This window comes from Pongo pygmaeus, chromosome 4 (genome assembly GCF_028885625.2).
Source record: "Pongo pygmaeus isolate AG05252 chromosome 4, NHGRI_mPonPyg2-v2.0_pri, whole genome shotgun sequence".
Lineage (NCBI taxonomy): Eukaryota > Metazoa > Chordata > Mammalia > Primates > Hominidae > Pongo > Pongo pygmaeus.
The window spans coordinates 156,253,324-156,277,598 of NC_072377.2; the positions used below are offsets into that span (position 1 = coordinate 156,253,324).

The 24,275-nt window shown below is 40.9% G+C and overlaps 1 protein-coding gene across 1 annotated transcript in view; it reads left to right on the forward strand.

Annotated features, from left to right (window-relative positions):
* The first annotated feature begins 12,540 nt into the window (after positions 1-12,540).
* SLC36A1 (solute carrier family 36 member 1) overlaps positions 12,541-24,275 on the forward strand; it is a 221,512-nt gene continuing 209,777 nt past the window's right edge. Inside the window, exon 1 of the mRNA XM_054487477.2 lies at positions 12,541-12,670. The gene's annotated coding sequence lies outside the window, so the exon portion shown is untranslated. The remainder of the gene's footprint in view (positions 12,671-24,275) is intronic.

The following is a 24,275-nucleotide window of genomic DNA, read 5'->3' on the forward strand; positions in this document are numbered from 1 at the left end:
AATGAGATGAGAATAATCATTAATTAATAATAATAATAATAATAATAATAATAGAAACCATTTGATTGTCGAGTATTCTAAAGTTTACAAAATAATCTTACAAAATTATTTAATTTAATCTTTCTAATAACTAAGCTGTCAATTCCCATTTTACAAGTGAGGATCCTGAGGCTTGAAAGAGCTAGAGAGGAAGTGACTGTAAATAAACAGAAGGTTTTTAGGGGCAGTGCAATTTGTTCTAAAATTAGATTGTGGTGATGGTTGCGCAACTTTGTAAACTTACTGAAAATTTGTTGAGTTGTACACTAAAAATGAATAAATTCTATGGTGTATAAAACATACCTCAATAAAGCTGTTAAAAAAATAAACAACGGAAAAATAGCTGAGGCTCACATAAGCTCACCTGGCTTACAAGCAGCAGAGCTGGGGTGAACTCAGACTTTCTGATCCCAAGTTGTGCAGCAGAGTCAACCTCTTAACGGGGACTCCTGAGAGAGAAATGGTCACAAGGACACTTGATGTCAAACTGTGTCCCATGTCACTCAGGTGAGGTTTGCTTTCAGGCAAATGTACGAGCACCAAAGACATCCCCACCCCACATTCCCCCACAGTCAGGACCACTCCCAGCCCCTCTTACCAAGATGCCCACATTCTTCATGGCTGGGGCAGCCTCGGGAGCCGCAAGTCAATGTTGCCTTTTACTGTGTGGATCAGGGTTTGCAACCACCTAGGGAGGAAGAGAAGGAAGGCTTGAGAGAGGCTGGCCACTGCTGACCTTGGCCCCAGAGACAACTGCGTGGGGAAGAGCTGGCAGACAGGCTTCTTTCAAATACCCAGTGTGGAGAGTCACTGTGTGAATCTGGGGGGACCAATGGATGGATGGATAGGTGGATGGATGGACAGGTAGCTGGATGGACAGGTTGATGGATGAGTGGATAGATGGATGGATGGATGATGAGTGAATAAATTAATTAGGTAAATGGCCGAAACAAAAATAAAACCCAACATGTCCCAAGTCTGTATTTACAAAAAATGTTATCTAGAAACGAAATTCACAGCCTGACTTTTCTCTTCAGAACACAGGCCGTATTTGGACTATAAGGCCTAGTTATTTTTAAATAGATATATAGTTTACCAGAATAAGTGATATTATACATGGTAAAAATATAAATATTTTAAAAGTTTATAGAATAAAAAGTAAATCTTCCCACCTGTGACCCCTGAAATCCCAATTCCCCTTTCTGGAAGCAATCACTGTTAATAGTTTCTCACGTATCCTTCCAGAGATAGTCTCTCTTTCTCTCCCTCCTCTATCTATCTATCTATCTATCTATCTATCTATCTATCTATCTATCTATCATCTATCTATCTATCTATCTATCTATCTATCTCTATCCATACCTATGTCCATACACACATACTTTTCTTTGCAGTATTAAACTCACTTCTACCCTTATTTTTTTAAGGAGGGAGGTTGTGCATATCAGTGCATAATAGATGTGCTCATTCTTCATTTTAACAACTGCATGCTATTCTGTTGGTTGTATCTGAAGGGGGCCAGCCCCTCCACACCTGTGGGTGTTTCTCGTCAGGTGGGATGAGAGACTGAGAAAAGAAATAAGACACAGAGACAAAGTATAGAGAAAGAACAGTGGGCCCAGGGGACCGGCGCTCAGCATATGGAGGACCCGCGCCAGCACTGGTGTCTGAGTTCCCTCAGTATTTATTGATCACTATCTCTCCTATCTCGGTGAGGGGGATGTGGCAGGACTATAGGGTAATGGTGGGGAGAGGGTCAGCAGGAAAACATGTGAGCAAAGGTCTCTGTGTCATAAATAAGTTTAAGGAAAGGTGCTGTGCCTCGATGTGCACGTAGGCCAGGTTTATGTTTGACTTTACACAAACATCTCAGTGCAGTAAAGAGCAGTATTGCCACCAGCATGTCTCACCTCCAGCCATAAGGCAGTTTTCTCCTATCTCAGTAAATAGAACGTGCGATCGGGTTTTACACCAAGACATTCCATTCCCAGGGATGAGCAGGAGACAGATGCCTTCCTCTTATCTCAACTGCAAAGAGGCCTTCCTCTTTCACTAATCCTCCTCAGCACAGACCCTTTATGGGTGTTGGGCTGGGGGATGGTCAGGTCTTTCCCTTCCCACGAGGCCATATCTCAGGCTGTCTCAGTGGGGAGAAACCTTGGACCATACCCAGGCTTTCTTGGGCAGAGGTCCCTGCAGCCTTCTGCAGTGCATTGTGTCCCTGGGTACTTGAGACTGGAGAATGGCGATGACTTTTACCAAGCATACTGCCTGCAAACACATTTTTAACAAAGCACATCCTGTACAGCCATAAATCCATTAAACGTTGAGTCAACACAGCACATGTTTCTGTAAGCACAGGGTTGGGGCTACAGTTACAGATTAACAGCATCTCAAGGCAGAAGAATTTTTCTTAGTACATGAACAAAATGGAGTTTTTATGTCTTCTTTTTTCTACATAGACACAGTAACAGTCTGACCTCTCTTTGTTTACCCCACAGTATCATGGCTTATTTAGCCAGCCCCCTATATGTGGTTGGTTCAGTCTTTTAGCACTCTCAGCCAAGCTGAAATGAATAATTGTGGACATATAATTTCATACATACATGAGGGTTTGTCTGTTGGATACATTCTCAGAAGTGGAGATAGTGAGTGGGTCAAGGGTAAGTGCTTTTAGAGTTTTGAGAGACATCGGCAAATTACCCCTAGGGAGCTGTTTCAATTGCTTCTCCACCAGCAGAGGGTGAAAGGGACTATTTGCACCTGTTCTGGCAACCACCATGTGTCACACTTTCTGTCCTGAGTCACAGCTCCCTGTGGGGTTCATTTGTCTTTTGGGGCTTAGTTCCTTATTTTTCACTTTGTTAAGAGTTTTGTCAGACTGAAACCTATTCAGAGGTGAGTTAAGTTGTCAGGGGCCAGGAAACTATGTCTTAGGAGTACAGCCTGAAAGGACTTCATGGAAACTAGGATGGCCATACATACTGACACCCTGCCCCTCTTGGAAGGGCTGTCACTGGGATGAGGGGGAGACAGTGCCATGCGTTCCAGTGGGGACCCCTGTGCAGCAACTTTCACCCTAATCACAGTGCTCAGATCTCTCCAACGTAAGGCGAGCTCCCTGCCACTTGGGGTATTCAGAGAGAGATGGAGGGATGTGGGATAGGGTTGAAGGACACTTACATTATTTTGGTGTGCGTTCCTCTACTGCAGAGGCTGGAGAGTGAACAGTTACATCTCCAAGACTCCTGGAAGCTACAGTTCTAGATAGAAAATAGGAAGGTCAAAACGGGTGTCCAGAGGCCGCTGCAGCAGCAGCACCAGCGGATCCCTGGGACACAGCTACAGCCTCGTGCTCCTGACCCCAGTCCCCCAGGGACTCAGGCTTCAGCCTCCCGACTGTGGTGGAGGTGGTGGCTCTCCCTGGCGGCAACTCCAGAGACGTGTTTCTGGGAAGTCCAGCCTGGAATTCTCTGCTCCAATCTTTCTAATGGCTATGTAAGCCTTTAATTACCATTCTTAAATATATTTCTGATATTTTTCTGCCCCAAGTAGTACGTTTTCTACTCTAAATCCTGACTGGTAGGAGGCAGGGGTGTACAGGATGAGATGACCTCCATGGTGTTGTCTCACTTGCAATTCCTGTGACCTCATGATATTGTCCCTCAGCAGAAAAAAAGCAGTCTTCAAAAACCAGGTGTTTTTACTGAGGGAGGCAATCCCGGGAGGAGCAAGGGGTGGCCCAGCTCCCAACTCATCCCCCTGGCTGCATCTCCAGGCCCTAGCTGGCCATGCAGAAGTGAGCTCTAGGTGTTACAGTGCCTCTCTCAGATGCATTGTTCTTCTTTGTTCTCTTGGCACCAATGCCAGCTATGGATCTCATCGCATCCAGGGTTCCAGGACAGGCAGCCTGGCCTTCACTTGGGGAGCATCCTGGAGACAAGTGATAAAGAGCATTTCCTTCCTCTGCTGACTTTTTTTTTTAGACCGAGTCTCACTCTGTTGCCCAGACTGGAGTGCAATGGCACGATCTCGGCTCACTGCAACCTCTGCCTCCCGGGTTCAAGCAATTCTCCTGCCTCAGCCTCCTGAGTAGCTGGGATGACAGGCATGCACCATCACACCCAGCTAATTTTTGTATTTTTAGTAGAGACGGGGTTTCACCATGTTGGCCAGGCTGGTCTCGAACTCCTGACCTCAGGTGATCCGCCCACCTCGGCCTCCCAAAGTCCTGGGATTATAGGCGTTAGCCACTGCGCCTGGCCGTCCCTCAGCTGCATTTTGAGCTCTTGAGGAGAAAGCTCCTTGTGAAATGGGTAAAGCTGTCACATCTCTGGAATAGGCAGAAAATCCACAGGATGCCTGAACCAGTTTGAGATACTGCTCTGCACAGGATCATAGGGAGAAATCCCAGGTATAAGTGCCACTTGCATGATGCTTATCCCCATGGCCTCATTTCACTCTCTCAACAACTCTAAGCAATGGATATTCTTCTCAGCATTTTACCTATGATTTTATTTTTTTATTTTTATTTTTTAAATTTATTATTATCATACTTTAAGTTTTAGGGTACATGTGCACAACGTGCAGGTTTGTTACATGTGTATACATGTGCCATGTTGGTGTGCTGCACCCATTAACTCGTCATTTAGCATTAGGTATATCTCCTAATGCTATCCCTCCTCCCTCCCCCCACCCCACAACAGTCCCTGGTGTGTGATGTTCCCCTTCCTGTGTCTATGTGTTCTCATTGTTCAATTCCCACCTATGAGTGAGAACATGCAGTGTTTGGTTTTTTGTCCTTGCGATAGTTTGCTGAGAATGATGGTTTCTAGCTTCATCCATGTCCCTACAAAGGACATGAACTCATCATTTTTTATGGCTGCATAGTATTCCATGGTGTATAAGTGCCACATTTTCTTAATCCAGTTTATCATTGTTACCTATGATTTTAAAAGGTTTGGGCTCAGGAATGGGGAGAGCCTGCTCAAGGTCACACAGCTAATACAGAAATAGCAAAGCTGGGACTGGAATCTGAGTGTTTCTCTGTGTCTTAGCCACATGTTATCCCACATCCTTAGAAGCCATTTAGCTCAACATTCTCTTCCTCTCATAAAATGCTTGACTTTTTCCTACTACAGCCAATGCTTGAACACACATAGAAACAGACCTCAAGCAGGCTGGCCTCTTAGACATTCAAGGACAGATGACCATTTTATCTTCTTAAAAGACCTTTGGCAATAACACAGACTTCTTCAGAAACCCATTCCAAGATTCAACGATACTCATTCTCAAAAAAGATCTCCCCTCCTGTGTAATTTAAGAGGTTGATATAGAAGATCCCTTTTTTGTTCACGCATTCATTTTGCAAAGCTTTACTGAGCTCCTTGGGCTCAGGCGCTGTGTTAGGAGGATATAGAGGTAAAGAAGGCCTGGTCATTGCCTTTGGGTTTCTCACCATCCTGGCAGCTAGTCTGAGTCAGGCTAGAATTCGTTAAACTTTTTTTTTTTTTTTTTTTTCTGAGACGGAGTCTTGCTCTGTCACACAGGCTGGAGTGCAGTGGCACGATCTTGGCTCAGTGCAACCTCCATCTCCTGGGTTCAAACAATTCTCCTGCCTCAGCCTCCCAAGTAGCTGGGATTACAGGTGTGCGCCACCACACCTGGCTAATTTTTTTTTTTTTTTTTTGAGACTGAGCCTTACTCAGTCACCCAGGCTGCAGTAGTGTGACCTCGGCTGACTGCAACCTCCACCTTCTGGGTTCAAGCAATTCTCTGCCTCAGCCTCCTGAGTAGCTGAGATTACAGGTGCCTGCCACCATGCCTGGCTAAATTTTCTTGTATTTTTAGTAGAGACGGGGTTTCACCATGTTGGTCAGGCTGGTCTTGAACTCCTGACCTCATGATCCACCTGCCTTGGCCTCCCAAAGTGCTGGGATTACAGGCGTGAGCCACTGTGCCCGTCCATAGAATTAGCTAACCCTTTACTGAACAGTTACTGTGTGCCAGGTACTGTGGTGTTTGTTGCATGGATTATTTCAGTTGATGTTTATTGTCTGAAATTAATACCATTGTTATTATTCTGCTGGATAAAGCTTGATCTGTCTTCTTCAGTGGAGGTAGATAATGCTTTTTGGGTATCCTCACTGGCAACATCATTTCTCCAAGGACGAGATCAGTCTTGGCTCCTCTAACACAAAGCCTTGCCCATTTTCACCATCTGGAAATACCTTTCTTTTCTGAATCCTTGTAGAACACTGAGTTCACTCCCTGAAATTTCACTTCTATGTGTACTTATCTTCCTCCCTAGGCTGTGAGATCCTTAGCTGCAGGGACCCAGATGGTATGTTGTGTTCATTGCTTTAGTTCCACAGTTCCCAGGTGTTGAATGTTGAATGAATAGGCCTCTAAAGAGTTATGCTTAGGATTCAAAGCATCACTTCATGGAGCATTATTTTTGCTACCAACACAACTTCTCTACACCTCTTTGCTTGTCTGTCAAGAACTACAGGAGGGCACAGATTTAGCTCTTTGGATTACTAGAAAGAAGAAAAAAAGTTCCACAAAAATTTTCAGGTGCAAGGTCTCAGGCCCAGAAGCTTCTGTGGAGCGAAGGACACTTATGAGGTCCTGCTGGCCCTGTCCTGGCAGCAGGAGCCCCGGGTGGAGGAGTTGCTGAACCTTCCCTCGGGGCTGGCAGGGTATTCTTTGGGCTGCATCATCCAGGGACTGGCAGCTGGTGGAGGCACCCTCAGGCCCAGGCAAGTGGATACCTCGCTGTTTAGCTCCATGTATTTGGCATGTGAGGGGTGTGGAGCAGCCATGGTGATATGGTTTGGTTGTGCCCCCACCCAAATCTCATCTTGGATTATAACTGCCACACTTCCCATGTGTTGTAGGAGGGACCCAGTGAGAGGTAATTGAATCATGGGGGTGGGTCTTTCCCGTGCTATTCACGTGATAGTGAATGTCTCATGAGATTGGATGGTTTTAAAAAAGGGAGTCTCCATGCACAAACCCTCTTTTCTGCCACCATGTGAAACTGCCTTTCACCTTCCGCCATGACTGTGGGGCCTTCCCAGCCACGTGGAACTGTAAGTCCATTAAACCTTTTTTCCTGTGTAAATTACCCAGTCTTGAGTGTATCTTTATCAGCAGCGTGAAAATGAACTAATACACATGGCTTTGGTAGAGGCTGTGAGCAAGAATAGCTTTGGCATGCACGAGCTGCAAAATATGATCTCAGCTCTTGGGCCTTAATAAGTTCAGGAGCTTAAATACAGCTTCACCCTCCTTGCCCAGAGTGGTACAGACTCTGCATCTTAGGAAGAATGAATGGCCAAAAGCATGAATGGATGGATAAATGGGCTTCTCCACCGCCCACACAGAGGCCACTCACAGTTGCTCTGACAATCTGTTCTTTTCTTTCTTTTTTTCTGCCAAATGACTGAATATCACAGGCCAGGCACTTCGATGGGTGCCGGGAATGAAACAGTTCCAGGTACTGCAGTCCCTGGAGGCAATGAACTTGTAAATTATAAATATTAATCATAGTTTCTCATAAATAAGTTTTTAAAAATTCAATAGTGATAAAGCACTTTGAAGGAAAATGAAAAGAGGCATGAGTGTATAACAAAAGCAGTTGCTCTTGCAAAGGCGGTCAGCAAAGCTTTCCCCAAGAACAAGGAAAATCCCTTGCATTGCAGTGTCTTCCCCACCTTCTTGCTCCCGCTCAAAGGTGGCTCCCCGTGAGGTCACTGCTGTTTTTGCAGGCCTCTGAGACAAGTGTCTTTTCTCCTCACCCTACTCTTATTCACATCACAGGGCCAGGAGGGGGTAGGCATCCTTTCTACCCCTTGCTTTCAGATCCCCAAAACTCTTATCCCCTGGTTATTCAATTAAACACTAATCTAGGTACTGCTGTGAAGGGGATTTGCAGATGTCATTGAAGTCTCAAGTCAGTTGACTTTAAGATGTGGAAGCTAGGAAGCTATCCAGGTGGGCTTGACCCAATCAGATGAACTCTTTAAACGCAATTTTCTCTGGTTGGGCAGAAAGGGAGGCCAGAGAGATCAGAAGCATGAAGAAGGTTTGATGGCTTGAAGATGGAGGTGGCCACATTTCAAGGAATATAAGAAGTAGAAGCAAAAAGCAGTCAGATAGCAAGAAGCCTGAGCCCTTAGTTCTATTACTGCCAAGAACTTGAATGAGCTTGGAAGAAAATGCTTCCCCAGTCACTTCTACATATAGAATACAGCCTGGAAACACTGTAATTGCAGCCTTATGAAATCCTAAGCAGAGGACTCAGTGAAAGCCATACCTGGACTTCTGACCTAAAGAAATGGTGAGATAATAAATGTGTGTTATGTTAAGCTACTGAGTTTGTGGCAGTTTGTTACATGGAGGTAGAAAATGAACATACTCAATAAAGCATTGTGATTCTGGGATTCCAGTTTATAATTTTCAAAATAAAATACTCATTATAATTATTACCGTCGTAATATGACAGGCTAGGTAACCAGGTTGGCCTTCCTGCTGAAAATAACTAAAACTTCTGAATAACATATGTATATATATGTGTGTACATATATACATATATACACATATACACATATATATGTGTGTACATATATATACATATATACACATATATATGTATTTATATATACATATATACACATATATATGTATTTATATATACATATATACACATATATATGTATTTATATATACATATATATATATTTTTTTTTTTTTTGAGACGGAGTTTCACTCTTGTTGCCCAGGCTGGAATGCAATGGCAGGCCATTGGCTCACCACAACCTCTGCCTCCCCGGTTCAAGAGATTCTCCTGCCTCAGCCTCCCAAGTAGCTAGGATTACAGGCACCCACCACCACATCCAGCTATTTTTTTGTGTGTGTTTTTAGTAGAGACAGGGTTTCACCACGTTGTCCAGGCTGGTCTCAAACTCCTGACCTCAGGTGATCCGCCCGCCTTGGCCTCCCAAAGTGCTGGGATTACAGGCCTGAGCCACTGTGCCCGGCCTGAATAACATATTTTTTAAAAATTCTTAATAATATTAAGGGGAGATCAAGAGAGCAAGGAATTTCTAGGTGAGTACTCACTCAGCCACGTGAAGACAGGGACTACGAGACCTGAGTGGAATGCAGCTACAGCTTCACTCACATGGGTATTTGCTCAACCCAGTGAAGTTGAGCTTTAATATCATGGCCTTATGGGGCATCAGACAAATTCCGGAGCTGAGGACCTCTTCCTCAGAGTAAGAGTGAACTAGAAATAAACCAATATCCCACCCCCACCCTATTCCTTCCCTACCTCCCAATCAAGGGACTTGGAAAAAAAGTGTCCTGAACCTAGTGCCCAGAGGATGGAGTAAAATTGTGGCTAAAATGTGGAATGAGAATTCAAGCTTCACTCAGTTCCACGGTCCACTTCATCTACCATGGTGGTCCAAAATACCTCCAGCCCAGAATGTAGTTCACAAGAACCTAGACTGATAGTTGCCAGCTGCTGACAGAAGCAAATACAAAGTCTTTCAGGAGGAACTCACCTTCATTTCAGATCTCAAAGATTTTCTGTAAGTAAAATTCCAAGAAACAGCAAAACAAGAGAAAATTTAAATACAGCACAAGAATTTTGCACAAGAGAAATGTATGATACAAACGAAAAATGGCTCTTTTTAACATATTTAGTAACAGAAAAAAATGTACTGGAAAATATGTACAAGGAGAAAGATACTCTGAAGAGTAATCAGGTGAAATGGAAAGTTAATTAAATAAAACTTCTAGAAAATAGAATTATAATGGTTGAAATTTAAACCTGAATATTAATTGAATTTTAAAAATTTAGTTGAGTTAATTTTAGTTGAAATGGAGATTATACACAGTGAAGGCAGAATTAGTGAATCAGAACTAGATCTGGGAAAGGTATTCATAATATAGTCCACAGAGAGCAAAGGATGAAAAATCTAAAAGAAAAGTGAGGGAAAATAGAGAATAGAATGAAAGACCTAAATATATCCTACATCTGTCATGGACTGTGTATTGAAATCCTAACCCTCAATGTGATGGTATTAAGAAGGGGGATCTCTGGGAGGTAATTAGGTCATGAGGTAGAGCCCAGAATTAGTGCTCTGAAATAAGAGACATGAGAGAGTTTGTGTCCTCTCTGCTCTTTGCCATGTGAGGATAAAATGAGAAGACAGCCACATGGAAGCCAGGAAGTGAGCTCTCACCAGACACAGGATCGGCTGGCAACTTGATCTTGGACTTTTCGGTCTCCAGAAGTGTGAGAAATAAACGTTTGTTGTTTAAGTCACCCAGCCTATGGTAATATGTTATAGCAGCCCAAACTGACTAAGGCAACATCAAATCTGACTCACAGAAGAAAAGTTTAGAGGGAATGTGGTAGAATAAATATTTGAAAAGATAATGGCTGAGAATTGTCCAGAAATGATGAAAGACACCAACCCACAGATTCAAGAGACCCAGTGAATTCCAAGCAGGATAAATAAAGGACACACATATCTGGACATTTTATAGTGAAACTTCAGAACATTAAAGGGATCTAAAGTCAGCCAGATTGGTGAAAAGTATTACATTCAAAAGGGTTGCAGTGTAAAAGAAATTTCAAAAGGAAAAGAAAAGATTTGCAGTCAGGCTGTCAGCTGTTTTCTTAACAACAGCAGTGGAAGCTGCAAGATACTGGAATGATCACCTCAATATGCTGAGAGGATATAAACTATCTGTTAAGTGCAAAATAAAGACATTTTCAAACAAAAGAAATTGGAGAGAACTTCACTAAAGGAAAATTTAAAGTCCATATTCAGAAGAAGATCTGAGATGCAAAAGGAAATAAAGAACCCAAGAGAGGTAAATGTATGGGTAAATCTTGATTCTAATAATAAAGTATTATGGAGCATAAGAAAAAGAAACTTAAAATATGTGACATTATTATTATAAAAAATGGAATGCAATGAATAGAGATTTTTTAAGTGCCTATATTTTTTGCAGTGACTAAAGATATTGCTTAACTTTTTGTTAATACTTTATTAGTTTATACATGTTAAAATTACTAGGGTATGGCTAGAGAATAGAAATAAAGTCTTTAAGTTCCAAATTACTAGAGAATAAAACAAAATAAAATAAGGGAAAATTAATCCAAAAGAAACTCAATAAAGGAGAAAAAACATAATAGGTGGAAGCTATAGAATAAAATAACAAGGTAAATATGGCTATAAATATATCTGTAATTATTAGTACAATAAATAGAAATAGAATAATTTTGAAAATATCAAAATAATATTTATAAAAGACATATCTAAAACATAAGAATGCAGAAAGTTTAAAAGTAAAAGGGATAGGAAAGATTTAGCAGGCAAATTTTACCAAAACAAAGCCAATATATTAATACTAATATCAATAATTATTACTACTGCCCCTGCTACTACTGTTTATTGAGCATCTACTATGTAATAGGCAATATATGAATTAATCTTAACAACATCCCTCTAAGGCAGTTACTTGAAATTTTTAAAGTATAGTTTATATACAATAAAACGCACAGATCTTAAGTGTACAATTGAATGAGTTTTGACAAATGAATACACCGGTGCAACTTTCCCAGAAAGTTTCTTTTTGCTTGTTTGCAGTCAAACATCACCTCCCTCACATACCCAGTAACCACTGTCTAGATTTTTATCACCATATCTTAGTTTTTCCTGCTCTCGAACTTTATATTAATGAGATAATACAGTATGTATTCTACTCTTTCCAGCCTCTACAGTACTGAAAGGCAGATTGAAGGGAGGTTGGAGTGGATGTTGAGGGCCACCCCACCATATCCACCATACTGCACCTTCCTGTGGCAAGTTATGATCAAGGACTCCAAGGGTCTAAGTGAGGGGTCACAGGTTCCCACACAACCGTATGGCAAATTGTGACCAAGGAATCTTAGGGTCTATGTGAGCGGTCACAGGAGAACCCACAGATTCTCAAACTGGTTATAAAGTGTGACCTTGAACAAATGCCTCTGTCTCTGTGAGGCTCAGTTTCCAATGAGTAAAATGAATGAATTGCCACAGACCATCTCAAAGAAATTCTAAACCCTAAAGCCACAGTATCATATATAATGATACATTATATATGTCCTAGGACCTATCCAGTCACGTTTGGTAGGAGAAAGGTAGCTGAAGCTGGGAAAAGGAGGACTCTCAGAGTTGCAAGATCTGAGAGCTGAACTTCTCCTATACATTTCATTGGTGAGAAACAGAAGCCCAAACTGAAGGGGACCTGCTAGTAAGTGGCAGGGCTGGTGTCAGACTTTTTTTTTTTTTTTTGGCTCCTACATCCTCACTTTTTCAGTGGCAATGGGTGGTGCTTCTCTCATCTGAGCACTCCCAGGCCCTTTGTTGCCATTGTGAGGTAACCCTGAGGTCGGCCCACCCTACAGATGGGGCTTTGGGGGTTTGCTCCAGAGCTGTTCATCCAACTGGGCCCAACCCTGGAACTATTCCTCATTCAATGCTGTCTTTTCTTGCCTTGTTTCAGAAGGATCTACTAGTTGGCCCTATCTTGTGCCAAGACTGACAGCAAGGAAGCTGCTGGCTGAGTAAGAGTTTAGGGGAGGCTCTGAGTTGGGTGGAGGCTGTGAACACAATTTAGGTAGAAAGGGGCTACAGCTTTGGAGAACCTGAGCCCAATAAGCTCTTGAAGTTGTCTCCTAACACAATCTTACTTTAACAATTAATATTCACATCTTTAAAAATGCTCATGTTTAAACTATTATTTATTTTAACCAAAGGATTTATAATGAAAAGCTATAGTCTCCTTATCTGACTTTATCTAAAGCTGTTCTTTTTAGGACTATCTTTCTGTTTTTTAATCGGTGGTTTGATCGCTTCTTAGTCTTTTGGCTAAGATCAAGTGTAGTAAAACCAGTGGTTTGTTTTAGTTCTTTAGTTCTTCATTTCTCTATACAGTATAGCTATAATGATATTTCTCAATTGATCAACATTATATTAGATGAAAGTTTGTACCTCTTAAACTCCCCTACTTTACTTCTCAATATAATTATTTTACTGTTTTAGTTCTTTATTGCTTACCTTCATAACTTTAATAATGATATAAACATAAAGCTACATTTATTTTAGATTATAAATAATATTCATTTCCTGTTGCTGCTATAACAAATTACCACAATTTAGTAGATTAGAACAATGCAAATGTATTCTCTTATAGTACTAGAAGTCAGAGGTCCTAAAATCAAGGTGTAACAAGGCTGTGTTCTTCTTGAGGCTCTAGGGTAGAATCTGTTTCCTTGTTTTTTCCAGCTTCTAGAGGCCTCCTGCATTTCCTTGGCTCATGGCGTCTTCCTCCATCTTTAAAGCCAGTAGAATAGAAACTTCTCTCCTCTCTGACCCTCCTGCCTCCCTCCTATTAAAAAACCTTGTGATTATACTAGGACCACCCAGATAATCCAGGATAATCATTTCACCTCAAGATCCTTAACTTCATCACATCAGCAGAGTCCCTTTTGCCATCTAAGGTAACAAGTTCCCAAGATTAATTAATGTCTTTGGGAGCCGTTATTCTGCCTACCACACCATACATTCCGCTTTACCTGGGACAGTTTCACTGTGTGCCCGTTGTTCTGGTGAAATGTTAACATAGCCTTTTTATTCTTAAAAGTGCCTCCACTTGAACAAATAAATTATATGAACACCCTACTTACCCAGTGCTTCCCAATCTTTTTCACATCATAACATGAAGGAAATAACACTTCGTAGGTCCTTGAGATCAAAGAACAGGCTGTTCTTAACTAGAGATTAAAAAAAAAAACCCTCAGGTGCTCTAGCTACCTTAGGACCCATCTGGCACTCAGCACCCCCTATAACTCATTTATGGTACCCCATTGGCCACTGCACATGATTAGGAAAGTCTTCCTTATGTTAAAGCAATATAATGTGTTTAAAGCCTGTTCTTTTGATGAGCTCCTGGGTGAGCAGCATTTTGTTCCAAGAAGAGGAGTGTACTTGGGTCTCATACATGTGTTCTGACACTCCTGTCATTGTGATCCTGCCTGCAGGTTGTCAGGCAGAGGTGTTCTCTGGCATCCTTTGACATATGCTCTGCATGGTCTCTGTCCCTGCAAAATTCACCACCTCTCACGCACTCTCCCAGGCACCAGAGTCCTGGCATTGGTGGCAGAGCAGTCTTGTTTAATCACAGGACACAATCTTGAATTACTTGCAACATTTTTGTCTGAGTCCTCAGAGTGCATGCATCTGTTACCTTTGTCACATTTTTTTTCTTTAAACATATTTCATTTACCACAAAAATACTATTGATATAATGTTTTATTGGGTATTAGTTCGTTCTAACACTGTATTAGTTTGTTCTCACACTGCTATACTACCCGAGGCTGGATAATTTATAAAGAAAGGAGGTTTAATTGATTCACAGTTCTACACGGCTGGGAGGCCTCAGGAAACTTACAGTCATGGCAGAAGGTGAAGGTGAAGCAGGCATGTCTTACATGGCAGCAGGAGAGAGAAAGAGAGAGAGAGTGCAGGGGAACTGCCACCTTTAAACCATCAGATCTGAGAACTCCCTCAGTATCACTAGAACAGCATGAGGGAAACCATTAATGATCCAGTCACTTGCCACCCAGGCCCTTCCCTTGACACATGGGGATTACAATTCGAGATGAGATTTGGGTGGGGACACAAAGCCAAACCATATTATATCATAATTACCTCCTTTCAAATCATCAAAAAATCACGGTAAGAAATGTGTAAAACAGGCCGGACACGGTGGCTCACTCCTGTAATCCCAGCACTTTGGGAAGCCGAGGTGGGCAGATCATGAGGTCAGGAGATCAAGACCATCCTGACCAACATGGTGAAATCCCATCTCTACTAAAAATACAAAAATTAGCCAGGTGTGGTGGTGTGTGCCTGTGGGTCCAGCTACTCAGGAGGCTGAGGCAGGAGAATTGCTTGAACTCAGAAGGTGGAGGTGGCAGTGAGCTGAGATCATGCCACTGCACTCCAGCCTGGGCAACAGAGTGAGACTCCATCTCAAAAAAAAAAAAAAAAAAAAAAAGAAATGTTTAAAACAATAGCATGGCCTGAGGCACATTTCAGTTGTGTTGATCTGGCCCCAGCACTTTTCCTATGTACTTGAGCTGATGTTTTCTTGCTTCAGTTGCTGTTTTTCATCTGTTCCACTCCAGTGCTAATTTACTTTATAGGAGACACCCTCCTAAGGCATCAGCATGTCATATCTGATGGTGTTTGGTCTTCTTTATAGCAATTTTATTTTTTCTAATTTCCATTCCAAAGTTAAGGAATTTTCAAATTCATTTTTCAGCACTTGTGCCACTTAATAAATTCTTGAATTTTGTTGTGATTGGGTTGCCAAATACCGAAATCATAATGCTGATAAATGCTTATACTACAGCAAAGAATTACCCAGACCTCCCACAGGAGTTTCATGAGTGTGAATAACGGCATTGCTCTGTGTATAGTGACAAAACTAGGTGGGCCTTTTGTATCCCAGCTGAAGTGTCCACTGTGTGGCAATAACAGTGTAGCATGCTTTACAGTGTAGCAGGCAACACTCACCGCAGCTAGGGATGGGGCTGCAGCTCTGGTAAAGGAGATACAGGAAGGGCACCTACAGCATCTCCTATATGCCTCATAGGGCTGCCATGAGGATTGACTCAATTGATCAACAAGAAACTATTTCCTGGCACATTGTAAGCATATTTTTTTTATTTTTATTTTTTAAGATACAAAACCTGAGAATTTTAGAGCTAGAAGCAACTGTAGGGGGCAGTGGTCTTAACAGAGAGAGGCTTGACAGTAGGGTGATCAGTCACAGAATGTTCAGGAGGATGGATCAGGGACCCGAGGGGTCTCAAAAAGAGAGAAGGAGAGGGAAAGGGGTCACTGGGTAGGGTTGCTATGACATCTCAGGGGCTGGTACCCTTGAGGACTTGGGATGGGTAGAGTGGTAAAAAAAAAAAAAAAGGAAGTTACATTCTTCAAGACTATTAAATGCAAAAGGATTAATTACCCTAATATCTCTCAGCAGCATAACCCCTCATGTTATATACAGAACCTTTAAGCGCTTGATCTCATCTGGTTTTCCAGCAATCCAGGGAGGGAGGCAGAACCAAGTAGGGTTTTCAATCTCACTTTCCTGATGATGAAACCAAATGGAGATCAAAAGTCTTGCCCAGGTCACCCAGCTGGGAAGTAAGGGGAAAAAAACCTTCAACTTACTTTCTACCACTCAGCAGAAATAAGTCACTACATGGGGCTGGCCACACAACATGTTAGCACATGGCTGAAGCAAGTCCCTCCAGAAGCTTGTCCTTTAGGGCAGTGGTTCTACAGCACGAGAGAGCATCAGACTCTCCTAGAGGGCTTGTCAAAATGCAGATTGCTGTCCCCACAACCCAGGGTTTCTGATCCAGTAGGTGTAGAGTAGGACCCAGAATTTGCATTTCTGCAAGTTCCCAAGTGATGCTGACACTGCTGGTCTAGGGACCACACTGAGAAGCACTGGCACAATGGTTAAAATAGAATGCATGCTAGTGATGTGCAGTGGCATGCACCTGTAGCCCCAACTACTCAGGAGGCTGAGATGGGAGATCACTTGAGCCCAGGAGTTTGAGGCTGTAGTGTGCTATGATCACTCCAATCTGGGCAACATAGCAAGACCTCATTTCTAAAAAAATGAAACTAAAGACAAAGAAATGGAGTGCATACTCTAAGGCAAAGTTTTTCATAGTATGTGCTATAAACAAGAGGTTGTATTTAATGTTTGTTAATATACATCAGAGTTTCTAAGAAGACCTATGAAAAAACAGTTCTGCACATATTGAAAGTGGAGGAGACAAGTGGGGTTAGAAGGGGGAGAAATGAGAAAATTGTGAAGAGTAAAAGTCTTAAGCAAAACAGTAAGTACCGGTATTTATGATTTTAAATTTAAACACCATAAACCTGCACATTTCTATACATAGATATATATTTCTGTAATTGTATAATATAGGGTTTGGGGAAAAATACACACATGTTGGCACCTGTAAACCTTTGGAGAGGGGAGTGAATTTGGGGAAAGGGGATTTTCAATTTATATATTTCTATATTGTCTAACCTTTAAGAATATATTAACCTATTACTTATATAATTTTTACTGAATATCTTAATGGCTTTATTGAAGTATAATTTACATACAATAAACTGCACGTATTTAAAGCATGCAACTTGATAAGTTTCAACATATATATTCACCTGTGAAATTATCACAATCAAGATGGTGAACAAATTTGTCCCCTCGAAAATTTCCTCATGCCCCTTTATAATCACCCTCTCTCCTGTCTCTCCTCCGCATTCCCAGGCAATGGCTGATGTGTGTTTTCTGTTACTTTATATTATTTTGTATTTTCTAGAATATTATATAAATGAAATATTTTCCTAATGTCTTTTGCTTAGCATAATTATTTTATGTTTTATCCATGTATAATTATTTTGACATTTATCCATTTTGTAGCTGTATAAATAGTGTTTTTTGGTTGAGAACATAATTTTTGTTTTAAAATTATTTTTCAAATAATGTTTTTGTATGTATTTAGCATTTACAACATGATGTTATGTGATACATATAGATAGTAAAATCGTAACTATGGTGAAGTGAATTGTCATCTCCATCATTTCACATAGCTACCCATTATTTGGGGTTTCTTTTTTTGTGGCAAGAGCAGCTAAAATTTACTCATTTCACAGGAATTTTAAATAAAGTGTGATTTTTTTATTTTTAAAAATTTACTATTAATTGACATAACTATACATATTTATGAGGTACACAGTGATGTATACAATGTACAGCGATTACATCAGGGTAATTAACATATCCATCATCTCAAACACTTATTTCTTTGTGTTCAGAACATTCAAAACTCCTCTTCTAGCTATGTGAAAATACATTCTATATTATTGTTACCTATGCTTATCCTACAGAGCTATAGAACTGATTCCTATCTAGCTGTAATTTTGTATCCTTTAACAAATCTCTCCCTATCCTTTCCTTCCACCCTGCTCAGCTACTAGTAACCTCTGTTCTACTGTTTGTACAGTACAATTGTATAACCTATAGTCCTTATGTTGTCCCTTTGATCTCTAGACTTATGGATCCTACATATCTGCTACTCTGTATCCTCTCAGCTGCATTTCTCCACTTCCTCCCTCCAACACTCCTGGGCCCTGGTCACCACTGTTTGATTCTCTATCTCTGTGTATTTGACTTGAAAAAAAAGATTCCACATGTAAATGAGAGCATGCAATATTTTTTTCTTTCTGTGTCTGGCTTATTTCACTTAGCATGATGTCCTCCAGTTTCATCCATGTTGTGGCAAATGGCAGGACTCCCTTCTTTCTTTAGAAAAATGTTTGTATATATACCACAGTTTCTTTATTCATTCTGCTGTCAATAGACACTTGGATTGTTTCTATATCTTGGCTGTTGTGAATAAAGCTACAATGAATATGGGCATGCAGATATCTTTATGGGGTGGTGATTTCATTTCCTTCGAGTATATGTCCAGAAAGGGGATTGCTGCGTCATATGGCAGTTCTATTTTTAATTTCTTTATACTGTTTTCAGAAAAAAAAAAGAAACCTTTATACTGTTTTCTATAATGGCTGCACCAGTCTACAGTCCCACCAACAGTGTACTAGAATTCCCTTTTCTCGACATCTTCACCAATATTTGTTTTCTTTTGACTTTTTGATAATAGCTAACCTAACATGTATGAGGTGATATCATAATGGTTCTGATTTGTATCTCCCTGATGATTAATGATGTTGAACACTTTTCCATATGCTCACTGAGCATTTTTATTTCTTCTTTGGAGAAATGTTTATTCAGGTCCTTGCCCATTTTTAAATTGGGTTGTTTTTCTATTGCTGAGTTATATGAGTTTTTGATAAATTTTGGATATTAAGCCCTTATTAGACATAGGGTTTGCATATATATGTTTTCCAATTCATAAGCTGCCGTTACACTTTGTTGATTGCTTCCTTTGCTGTGCAGAAGCTTCTTAGTTTGATGTAGTCCTATTTATTTATTTTTGCTTTTGTAATCTATTTTTTTTGTAATTTTGTAATTTTGCTTTTGTAATTTATTTTTGGTCTGATATCCAAAAAAATCATTGCCAAGGCCAACGTCCAGGAGCATTTCCCCTATGTTCTCTTCTAGGAGTTTTGTAGTTTCAAATCTTACATTTAGGTCTTTTATCCACTTTGAGTTGATTTTTATGTACGGTGTAAGATAAACATCCAATTTCATTCTTTCTCACATAAAAACCAGTTTTCTGAGCACCATTTATTGAGGAGACTGTCTTTTCCCCATTGCGTTCTCTTGATGCCCTTCTTTAAAGTTAGTTGACCATATATGTTTGAATTTATTTCTGGGCTGTCTATTGTGTTCCATTGGTCTATCATATCTGTTTTTGTGCCAGTACTATACTGTTTGGATTACTATATCTTTGTAATATAATTTTGAATCGGGAAGTGTGATGCATCCAGTTTGTTTTTCTTTTTCAGAATTGTCTTGACTATTCAGGGTCTTTTGTGGTCTTATGCAAATTTTAGGATTGTTTCTTATATCTCAGTAAAGAATGCCATTGGGATTTTGATAGGGATTGCATTGAATCTGTATATTTCTTTGGATAGTATGGACATTTGCACAATGTTAATTCTTCTGGTCCATGTGCATGGGATATCTTTTCATTTATTTGTGTCTTCTTCAATTTATTTAATCATTGTTTTATAGTTTTCAGTGTACACCCTATTCATGTCCTTGGTTAAACTGATTATTATTTTTCAATGCTATCACAGATAAAATCATTCTCTTTATTTCTTTTTTAGGTAGGTAATTATTTGTGTATAAAAATATTATTGATTTTATAATTTTTTTTTTGAGATGGAGTCTCACTCTGTCACCCAGGCTGAAGGGGCGCAATCTCAGCTCACTGCAACCTCTGCCTCCCAGGTTCAAACAATTCTCCTGCCTCAGCCTCTCAAGTAGCTTGGACTACAGGCATGCACCACCATACTGGGCTAACTTTTGTACTTTTAGTAGAGACAGGGTTTCACCATGTTGGCCAGGCTAGTCTTGGACTCCTAACCTCAGATGACCCACTGCCCTGGCCTCCCAAAGTGCTGGGATTACAGGCATGAGCCACTGCGCCCAGTCATGTATGTTGATTTTTATGTCCTGAAAATTTACTAAATTCATTAATTATAACAGTATTTTTTTAGTCTTTGGGGTTTTCTACATATAGGATCATGTCACCTGCAGATAAAGATAATTTTACTTTTTTTCTTTCTGATTTGGATGCCTTTCCTTCTTTTGCTTTTTTGGCTGATTGCTCTTGCTAGTACTTCCAGTACTACGTTGAATAGAAGTGGCGAGGGTGGGTATCCTTGACTGCTACTGGATCTTGGTGGAAAAGCTTTCAGTTTTTCCCTATTAATTAAAATGTTAACTGTGTGTTTTTCATAAACGACCTTATTATGTTGAGGAATGTTATTTCTATACCTAAACTATTGAGAGTTTTTTTATCAAGAAGGTATGTTGGGGTGGGCGTTAGGGAAGGAAAGGATGTTGGACTTCGTCAAATGCTTTTGCTAGGCCAATTGAGATAACCATGTGGTTTTCATTTTTCATCCTATTAATATGATGTATTATATTGCTTGATTAGTGTATGTTAAACCAGCCTTGCATGCCAGGGATAAATCCCACTTGGTCATGATATATAATTTTTTTTATTGTTGTTGAATTCTATTTGCAAATATTTTATTGAGGATTTTTGTACCAATGTGCATTAGCAAAATCAGCCTGTAATTTTCTTTTCTTGTGGTGTCTTTCTCTGGCTTAGGTATCAAAGTGATGCTGGCCTCATAAAATGTGCTTGGAAGTATTCCCTCTAGCTCCATTTTTTGGAAGAGTTTAGTAACAAACCTTCTTCTTTGAATGTTTGGTAGAAATCAGCTGTGAAGCCATCTGGTCTTGTTGGGAAGTTTAAACAGAAAACCAGAAAGTCAAATAGTCCCTGTCTCATCTTCAATCTCTTTATTTGTTATTAGTCTGTTCAGGCTTTCCATTTCTTCCTGATTTCAATCTTGGTAGGTTGTATTTTTCTAGGGATTTCTCCATTTCATCTGGGTTATCCAATTTGTTAGCAAATAATTGTTCACAATAGCCCCATATGACTCTTTTTATTTCTGAAGCATCTGTTGTAGTGTCTTCACGTTCATTTTTTATTTTATTAGTCTTTTTTCTTAGACTAGCTAAGGGTACGTCAATTTTATTTTTTCCAAAAAATCAACTCTAGTTTTATTGATTTTGTCTGTTTTTTTTTTTTTTTTCTGTTGACTATTTGATTTATTTCTGTTCTACTCTTTCTTTTCTTCTTTTAACTTTGGGTTTTGTGAGCTCTTCTTTTTCCAGTTTCCTGAGGTATAATGTTAAACTATTTAATTGGTCTCTTTCTTCTTTTTTAATGTAGGCATTTATTGCTATAAAATTCTCTCTTAGAACTACTTTTGCTGCATTCCATAAGCTTTGGTATGTTATATTTCCATTGTCAATTGTCTGAAAATATTTTTAAAATTTCCCATTTGATTTCATCTTTGACCCATTGGTTGTTTCGAAGCATGGGACTGGGTACGGTGGCTCACGCCTATAATCCCAGCACTTTGGGAGGCCGAGGTGGGCAGATCACCTGAGGTCAGGAGTTTGAGACCAGCCTGACCAACATGGTGAACCTCGTCTCTACTAAAAATACAAAATTAGTCGGGCGTGGTGGCACATGCCTGTAATCCCAGCTACTTGGGAGACTGAGACAGGAGAATCGCTTGAATCCAGGAGGCAGAGGTTGCAGTGAGCCGAGATTGCACCACTGCACTCCAAATGGGGCAATAAGAGCGCAACTTTGTCTCAAAGAAAAAAAAAAGGGTGTTGTTTAATTTCCACATATTTGTGAATTTTCCAAGATTCCTCCTGTCATTGATTTCTAGCTTCATATTATTATGGTCTGAAAGAATATTAATATGATTTCAATCTTCTTAAGTTTAAGGCTTGTTTTTTGGACCAGCATATGGTCTATTCTAGAGAATGTTTCAAGTGTGTTAGAGAAAAAATGTGTATTCTGTTTCTGTTGAATGGAAAGTTCTGTATATATCTGTTAGGTTCATTTGGTTTAAAGTGCAATTCAAGTTCATTATTTCCTTATTTTCTCTCTAGTTGCTCTATCCATTGTTGAAAGTGGGATATTGACCTTCCTACTATTGTGTTGCTATCTATTTCTCCCTTCGTGGCCATTAATATTAGTTGTATGTATTTAGGTGCTCCAATTTTGCATGAATATATATTTACAGTTGTGTCTTCTTGATGAATTGACCCCTTTACCATTAAACAATGATCTTCTCTGTCTCTTGTGACAGTTTTTGACTTGAAGCCTATTTGTTACATAATTGTTAAAGGAAAAATCTGTAACAAGGAGGTAAAAGGAGAAGCCTAGATAATACAATACTGAAATGTTGCCATCCATTTAAAAATGTTACTTTAAAAATTTACATGTATTAAAAGATAATGTTGCCCTACCCCACAGTTCTATTTCCAGTAGCAACCACAGATGATAGTTTGTGTATGCTTCTGAAAAATTGACTGGAAATTTTTAAAATATGCATATTTCTTATTATAAAAGCAATACAAACTCATCGAGATGTGTAAAAGAAAATACAGCCAGTGTAAAATTTAGCAATATTTCACAAACCCACAACTCAAGGGACAGTGCTCTTCGACTGGACTCTGCCCCATGCCCAAGATCAATGCCCCGTTCAGTTCCTATTCCCGGTCCCCAGCACCCAGGAACATAGTCCTCCCAGCAGTGGCAGTAATAGGCCGCCAGGTGGTGCTGTGGAGCAGAGCTGCGGAGCTCAATGAGAAAAAAGGCGCGGCCGCTCAAGGGAGCACGTGACCTCGGCCTCTGCGTGGGCGGTGGGATCACGTGACGAGGCCCGGAAGCGGCTGCCGGGCAGCAAAGGAGGATGGCGAGGGGCAGATACTGAAGCTGGGAAGGGTGGGCTGTGCTGAAGCCAGAGCCGGAGCCTGAGCTGGGGCCAGAACCCGAGCAGTGAGTTCCTCCACTGACGAGTTCCGGCTGGCTGCGCTCGCCGCCTTGGGCAGGACCCACCTCGCCTTCCTCCCGGCGTGGCAGATGCTCCAGGTCAGGCACTGGACCCGCCCGGGCTGTGGGTCCGCGACTCCTTGGCGTCCCCGGGCCGCAGCTGCGGTACGACGCTGGCACCCCTCTGTGAATTGGGCGAAGCGTGGAGATCCCTTGTCCCTCGCGCTATCTCCCTTGACCTCGTGGGGTTGGGATCTCACCGGCCTGTTTGACTGACAGGTGGGGGAAACTGGGGTAGATGGTGAAGATAACCCAAAGGACCATCTAGGGCGTCTTTCACGCTTCGCACAGAGCTCCCCTTGTTTCCAGCAAATGTCTTGCCCGCTGCGGGAGCGCTGCTTGAGACAGGCTAATATGGGTCTTTGGGTCAGAACTGCAAGGACGCTGGGAAGTCGTCTGGTGCAGCTCCCTCCTAGGACAGTTGGAGAAACTGAGCCCTTACTCCAGGAAGGGGTAAGGGCTTGCCTCAGGTCATCCAGTGAGTTAATCGGAGACCTGGAGACCCGCGACTAGAATGCAAATGTTCCTAAGCTTCAGCAGCTGTTTGCTTTTCACCACACTGCCTCCTGCGGGAAACTTCACATGTGAAAAGGCACTCCTTTCTGTCCGTTTCTCTTTTAGTCCTCTCCCTTTTTAGCTGTCTGCATTTTCCACCGCTGGGGTTGGATTGGCTCTGGGTGTGGTTCCCTGTTTGTTCATTATTTTTCTGCAAACTCATCCTTCTGTAGGTTTGGTTTCTAACCGTCCTGCATTCGATGTAAGTCACACCAAAATATGAAATATGAATCGGAATGTGCTCCTGGGAAGATAGGTGGCTGAGTCGAGGTTGTGGAGAGCCCTGACATTAACTTGAAGAATGTAAAGACCTTTGCTTTATTTTTCTGTAACTTGTCAGATTTGGGATTGCTTATTTGGATGGACGTTTTGCAGTTATTTGAATTTTGCTGAAGAT